Consider the following 7,989-nt stretch of genomic DNA (forward strand, 5'->3'; position numbering starts at 1 on the left):
TATCAAACTTTTGGAAGACTTCTTGTCATCTATCCCTGTGAAATTCAACAGCTTATTCATGAATTATACACCACACATAAGGAAAAGTACTTTTGTTGTCTCTTAAAAAAGCAATAATTGGAAAGCTTTGCATAGCGTTTGTGCTTCTGTTAAGGAATACCAATATCGTTCAGTGCATTTGGAGTCACTGAAACTCTCGATTCAGCTGCATGCAGACTTCTGGACTCCAGTGGTGAATGCCCCAGCTGCTATGCCAAATGGAGACTCAATCACACGGGCACTGGGGCTTAACCTGAGGTTTTCTCTATTTCCACAGCCTTGCCCTCTCTGCCATCTATACGACCCGACTCCTGCCGAAAGCTATTCATCACCCTGTCACCTGCTACAGTCTGACCCGCTGCCCAACTGAGCCACTCCTAATGGACCATCATATTCGCCTGACTTCGTTCCATTTAGCATGGAGCCCAACTCTACAAGGGCTCAGTCAGAGATGATATGCCGCATGAAGATGGATTTGTGAGCTCAGCCATGCCTCCCCTCAGTTGTATCAGCTCAGCACAAAGATGACAGTAAACATATACATGATTTGAGTGGAATGTGAGCAAAATTGAATGAAGCAGGTTATTTTTTTATTCTGTTATGGTGAGAGAAATGCAAGCTTAGTAATAATCAATATGATTTATAGGCAAACCTGCAAAACATAAACCAATACATTTAGGGTCTGAAGGAGTGTAGACTGTAGATACATGTTGTCAAGTTTAGATTAGCATTTTCAACTAAATCAATTCGTTTTGTTGATTTCTAAATATTTTCATGCAGGTTTTTATGCTGCTTTGCACTACAATGGATATTATGGCTATCTGGGATACTTGATTCTGATTGATCAATCAAAGCATTCAGCAGTTAAATATTTTTGTACACTGTAAAAAAATTCCAGTAAAATTGACGGTAAAAAAATGGCAGCTGTGGTTACCAGAACTTTACCGTAAAAAATACAGTAGCAACATAAAAAGAAAATCTGTTAAATTTACAGTAAAATAACGTATTTCATTAACTGATATGTTAATTTGCCAACCTAATGAAGTACTAATATCTGTTTTGTACCTTTATAATACACTGACAGTCACCAAACACAGTGGTGATAAGAGTCACATGATGAATCAAAGTTCATCACAAGCTGAGGAGGACAACGCTAATATATAGAAGGTGCACACAGTGTCATTCACACACACACTAAACACCATCATGGTAACATGCATGAAATTTTAAAAATGCAATAAACATTAATTTAACAACATTAGATGTAACATAAAACCCTAATGTACATAACTGATTAGAAAAAAATGAGAAAAACTAAGAAGAAACAGAGTTATTTCAACGAAAATATATCAAATGTGAAGTGTCGTGCAGGGAATTGTGGGAATGTCAATTTACGGTTTTTCACTGTAAATTTTACAATGAATTGTTATTTTTCACTTCCAAAAACTATGAATTTAACGGTATTTTACCGTAAAATTACATTAAATGTACCATTAGATCTATTACAGTTATTCACCGTATATAGTACAGAAACTTTCTGTAAACCAATTCTCAGTTTTTCACGGCAGCATTTTTACAGTCTTTTACTGTTAAAATCACGGTCATTTTTTACAGTGTATAGTAAACTTATATTTTATTGTTTTTCTTGACAACCAATCTCATAAACTAGTTCAGTGTATCTTGTATAAATTTGCTGTCTCTTTCCTCTCACAAATTCAAATGGAGTTGTTCAAATCAAATATTTCATGTTCATTTATTAAAGTAGCCATAATAAGCAGCATGTCATAAATACATATTCTTCTCATATTTTTTTTAATATCAACAAATATCAACTCCTGACATCTTTTTGGCCACTACTGTATTTATGTTGACAGAGCAAAAGGAAGATTTGTTGTAGTAGAGTGTTAATACCATAGCATCATTTTATGCTGGACAAATGAGGGTAGGTTCATGGCTGGATTTTCACAAAAGATTAGCATGACGGCAGATGCTAGTCGATGAGCTGAATCAACTCCACAGCAGCTATTTAAATTTAACTAACCATTCAGAAACGTGCAGTTGCATTCTATAAGTTGTAACTTCTTTCTGAGTCTCTCCATCAGTGTCAGACTCCGGTTTGAACAATGGAATTATAATTTACAATAATAGTAATATAATATAATAATATGTGAACACCGTTACTGACAATCATCATTTTAGCTGCGTGAGATTCTCCAGCTTTGTTGTTGTTGAGCAACAGAAGCATGATATATTAAAGCTCCGCCCTCTTCTGGAAAGGGAGCCGGGAACAGCAGCTCATTTGCATTTAAAGGGACACACAAAAAGGGCGTGTTTTTGCTCACTCCCAAATATGGGCAAATTTGACATATAATAAATGATCTGTGGGGTATTTTGAGCTGAAACTTCACAGACACATTCTGAGGACACCAGAGACTTATATTACATCTTGAAAAGGGGCATTATTGGTCCGCTTTAAAGCAAAATCACACTCACAATTGTGCTTTTTTTCCAGATATCAGCAGGGCTGTGATTACCTGACTTGACTCTATTTTGTGTTTGGGGAATGATTTTTAGTGGTTTCATTTGTGGCTGACAGATTGAATCAAATGTAATAGTATCAAGGAGAAAGTACAGAAAGACAAACAGATGTAATTATTGGAATATTGTTAATAAAATACTGTTAGATTTGTTATCGGATTGTGGTATTCAGTGACCACCAGTATTGCTAGAAGAACATGGCCTTACAGAGTGGGTTAGTTTCTCCTACAGTTTTTCGACTCTCTCCGAGGACAAGTTCTGTCAGCTGTGTCTTTTATCTTTTCTCTCTTTTAGGACTTGTTCTTCTCGAGATATAGGGCATTTTCATGTATTTTTAATCAGAAGAGACTGATGTAATGCTTCCACATGGTAGTCTGGTACGTTGACAATTTAATAAATTCTGGGTGATGTTTTAGCTGTTGTTGTTTTTCATAGACTGTGAAAATGACTCATCTTTTCACACCAAGTATCAGGGACTCTTGTTAGGCAGTTTAAATTAACAAATGACGTTAACTTATAAAGCATTGACTCTTATGAAGGATTTTGTACAAATAAGTTAAGAGACTAGTAGAAATATGACTTTGACATTATCTGATGTATTTTTAAATTACATTATATATATATATATATATATATATATATATATATATATATATATATATATATATATATATATATATATATATATATATAAAACGTAAGATTTATTTATGACTTTCATCAGTTGAAATTTGTTTATTCTGAGTACACCAGTGACAATCATTCATCAGCCTTAAAATAATTCAGTGATATAATTATCGCATATTTTAATATGTAATCATACTCATTAAAAAAATTTGCACCATGGATATATCATAGCTAAATCTGTTTACTTTTCATATGAGTTGCTTCACATTGCTGATTGTGTAAAAAAGCCAACATTTCTAATTTCATCCTTGACACGAAACACAATATATTATGATAACATGACCGATGACCTTTCACCAATGACAGGTATATGCAAAAGATTTTGTCAGTCCAGCGGAAGCAATTTTGCATGACCATATATAACCATGGAGGCTTTTCATCTGAGGTGAAGGAGCAGAATAAATAATGTTGAACACACACCATCTGTCTCTCATGAACGTGCTACACTCCTTCCAAACTATAAATTTAATAAAGAAAAGTTTCCAAGAACTGACATTTACTGTACGCATCTGCCATTATTAATAATATATGCTAGTATTTTTTTTGCCCACAGACAGTGACTCACCAATGATTCATTCAATTCATTGCATGCTCCATTTCCACTACGCATTGTATTTTTTCAAAACGTGATTTTATGCACTTTTTGTGTATGTTATTTTTGTGTATGTTATTTCTTTCCATCCTCAAGGTGGCAGAAAAAAATTGTAGATCTGATTAGAAGCCATTTTGAAAAGAAGCCTCTAATTGAACTCTGAGGCATAACTGCACAAATGCAAAATGAACAAATAACTATTAATCAGAATTCAGCTATATTTCCTAATGAGGCATCAAGATGTTGATTTGAGAGTTCTAAAGGCAGGGGAAGGGAACTGTCTTCTGTCAAGAGCCTTTATCACACCATCTGTTAGGGAGTCGTTGTTATTTTTTTTAGTGTGTGTGATCATCATTGCAAAGAGCTGCTTGATAGCTGCATGATATTTTTATTTGTTTATGGATCACTGGTCACTTGGTATTAACGTGATAATCTATTCTAGAGGAATTAACCATACATTAATCACTTTCTCCTGGGATGGGCAATGACACTGGGAGTCTCCTCACTCTTGTGCTTTATGTAAATGTGGTGCGTCTCCATGTAGGTCTGAAATACTCAGTTAAACCTTAAATAATGATTGCTTTAGTTAATTTAAAATGGATTTTTTTTTTTTTTTGTTTAAAAGTCCTTCCAAATTAGCACTTCCAAAAGTTTTCCTATATCACCCCACATCAGCAATTTTATACCGGTTTGTATGGGATTAGAATTGTACTTGGGTCACATCCAGTGTAGACAGCATCACTGATTATAATGAGTTTTATTTGCTTTTGATGCGAGGGTCGCACCGCTTGCGTCTGGTGTAGAGAGAGTGTTACTGATCATGATGTTTGGGATCTGTGAACGATCATAAAGGCTGATTTATACTTTTGCGTCGGACCTACGCCGTAGGCTTTGCACCGTAGGCTATGCGTCTGTTTTCATTTATACTTCTGCGTCATTGTCTAGTAGTGTCATGTTGAGTATCAAGGCAAAAGCCGAAGAAGAAGCAGCTTGTCATGTACGTTGTCAGAGGAGCTAACAAATAGAAGCAGCAAATAGGTAACGACTTGCATGTGTCCCCTGAAACAGAGCATTTTTTCACATTCCTATGGAAGTTGAAAACGCGCTCTTCTCCGATTGCTTCACGCCAGTTTTTAACCTGAGGGAGGGGTTCTAGCAGACCAATTACAGCGCTTGCGGTCTGCGTAGAATTGACGCGTTGTTACAGTTTTGAAGAGGTGCACGTCAGGCTACGCATGCTACACACAGCCTAAGCTGTAGCTACGGCGTACACTCAACACGATCACATGAGAATGCATATCAATATTACAAGTTTGTAATCTCATAGAACATATACGCCAAAATGAGTTTTGGCGTGCTTATGGTACGTAGGCCTACTTTATGGCGTGTATATGATACGCTCTTGGGTAGGATGGGGGTGGGGGTTTTGTGCGTATAATACGCCATAAAGCGCGTATCATATATGCACGCGAAAAACTGCGTACCATAAGCACGCCAAAACTCATTGTGGCGTATATATTCTACGAGATTACAAAGTCGTACTATTGATACGCATTTTCGTGTGATCGGACTCGTAAACTCGACGCAGAAGTATAAATCAGCCTTAATTTGTGTATAATCATGAGTTTGTCCTGATGGAAATATTTTTGTGGACCATAAACTATTTATTTGGATTAACGGACCAAATCTAACCCAATAGGATTTGACGGGACTAACATCTTCATGTTGATTACAGAAGAACATTTAGTCTGTAGGAGTGTGTATTTTGTTGCAGAAGGTTGAGTGCATCACATGTGACATATCTTTTAATTATTTTTTAATATAATTTACATTTTTATAATAACCTTATTTAAATATATTTAAAATGAGTTTACAGAAGTGGCTGCATTTAATAAACCCATGTAACTGAGCAAAGAAACCTGACACGGGTATTAAAATGGTACGTTTCCGAGAATTGAATTTTATATTTTATAATTTTGTAAAAAACACACAAGTCAGAAACACATGAGGAGAACTGTTGAGATACTCGCATTCGGATGGCATTAGATTTCTCGGAAGACCATTGAGTAATTTGCTCTGGAATTTTTACCGAGGTTGTGTTAAAAACACGGATTTCAGCAGATTCAGACAAATTAAAAACTCAAGCAGGCCTATCTGTCAAAACACAAATTTCTCTAACCTCTTCCAGGAAAACTAGTCAAATGGGGTGTGGCGAGCAGGGCAGGTGAGAGCCGTGAGGGAACGGCGCGAGGCCGGTGGCACGAGAGTTAATGAGCTTCACCTGGGAGGCGCACCGGCCTTGAGTCTCTCACGGAGGAGCTCCGGAAGCATAAAAGGAGGAGTGATGACAGTGAAGGACAAGAGAGGACCAGGCCTGGACTTACTTTTATTTTGTTTATTTTATATTAAAGTTATGTTGAATGTTCGCCGGTTCCCACCTCCTTCTTCCCATATATATGAACTACGTTACATGGGGCTTTAGCGCGCTCTTTAGTAATTACACTTTTAAGAACACACAAGAGGATCCGTTTACGTTTGGATATTCTGCACATTTCTTCCTTACCTATAGGGAACTTCACCTCTGTGTTCATGGTTAAATTGGCACACTGACATAATCTGTAGTCACATAATGTAGAATAAAGCCAGAAACAATTACACGCATGGATGACTCATAATGCGTTTATAATTCAAAATAATTTCATTACTCCCCTCCTTTTTTTTTTTTACATGATTTCACACTTCATTGTGCAGTATTAAATGATAACAATGGCACACATTAAATCCAATGTCTTTCTTCTCTCAATGTAACTATTATCATTATTAATATTAGCCAATTACTACATTGCCTCTGTTTTCTAATTTATAACAGCAGAGCTATTAATGGCCGTGCCAGCTGTTCTGTTATTTCACTGAAATCTGAAACTAATCCATTTTCCTCATAATGTCTTTTGTCACCTGTCTGCTAATTAGGAAGGCCATTATTCATTACCATGCAAAACCACGTGCGCTTTCACCAAAGTATTTCCGTCTAAAGACTTTTTTATTTCTCCCCCCTCCATTCCACATTTAGAGGTTCTCCTCTGGAACCTTTCAGGAGTTATTGCCCCTTGAAATACAATAAACCTAAATACCCCTGCTAACTTTAGTACCTGTCTGTGGAATCTCTAGACAATGACGGATGAAAGCTTCCCTATCAGAACAACTGAAGGAGCTTCCTGAGGTGCGCTTTCCACCCTGCACTGATAGACACTTTCATTAAGTCTCTGTCCATACATCTTTTGTCAGTGGAAGACAGTGACAAAGAACCAAACTAATACAATATTCTCCTTTCTATTTCTGTACCAGGCACTGAAACAACATATCGTATGTAGCCACTCATTAAGCCACCGACTAAATAATATACCGTGTCTCAAAATAGCTAAAGATTAATGAATATAATATTAGTATTACTTTCATCACATCTGATGCTTTTGAGTATTGAAGTAATCACTGTTTTGATGCATTGAGATTCATTAAATGTCCTGGCTTATTTTGTGTTGAAGAGGCTTCAGTTTAATCATTGTTCCTGTGTGCCCGGCCAGCAGTCAGGACCAAGGACGCTGATAAGGTTAATAACAAACTTGATGTGCTATTAGTGTCGTGTTTTCTGGCAGAGCCTAATGGAAAATGAGTAGCTTAATTTATCCGAAATCATGTTGGTAATTAGTTTCTTCATGACTAGGAATATCTGTAATGCAATATGTTCATAATGTTCGATTGTGCATCTCTCTGTTGCAATTAATGTGTTTGGTAGAAGTGCATCACTCACAGAACTAAGACAGAAGCAATTACAACATGACAAGTTGAGATTCATTTATGAAATTTTCCTGTTTTTTTATACTCAGCAAGCTTTGTTTTATTGTTATTGTTCCTTTTTTCTTTCCTTTTGGAGATTTTTTTCACCTTTTCTCTCTCATTTTCTTTCTTTTTAGGGCCCGAGCACTGGTGGTGCGAGGTGGTGTGAGGACCCTATTGTCATTGTTTGGTCAATTCTTCTTCTTCTCTGAAATGAATCACATTTTCGAGTGCCTAAACATGCTCGAAAACTCATGAAACTTTGCACATGCATCAGGAGTGGTGAAAAATTACGTCTG

This window comes from Chanodichthys erythropterus, chromosome 1 (assembly GCF_024489055.1).
Source record: "Chanodichthys erythropterus isolate Z2021 chromosome 1, ASM2448905v1, whole genome shotgun sequence".
In the NCBI taxonomy this organism is placed as follows: Eukaryota; Metazoa; Chordata; class Actinopteri; order Cypriniformes; family Xenocyprididae; genus Chanodichthys; species Chanodichthys erythropterus.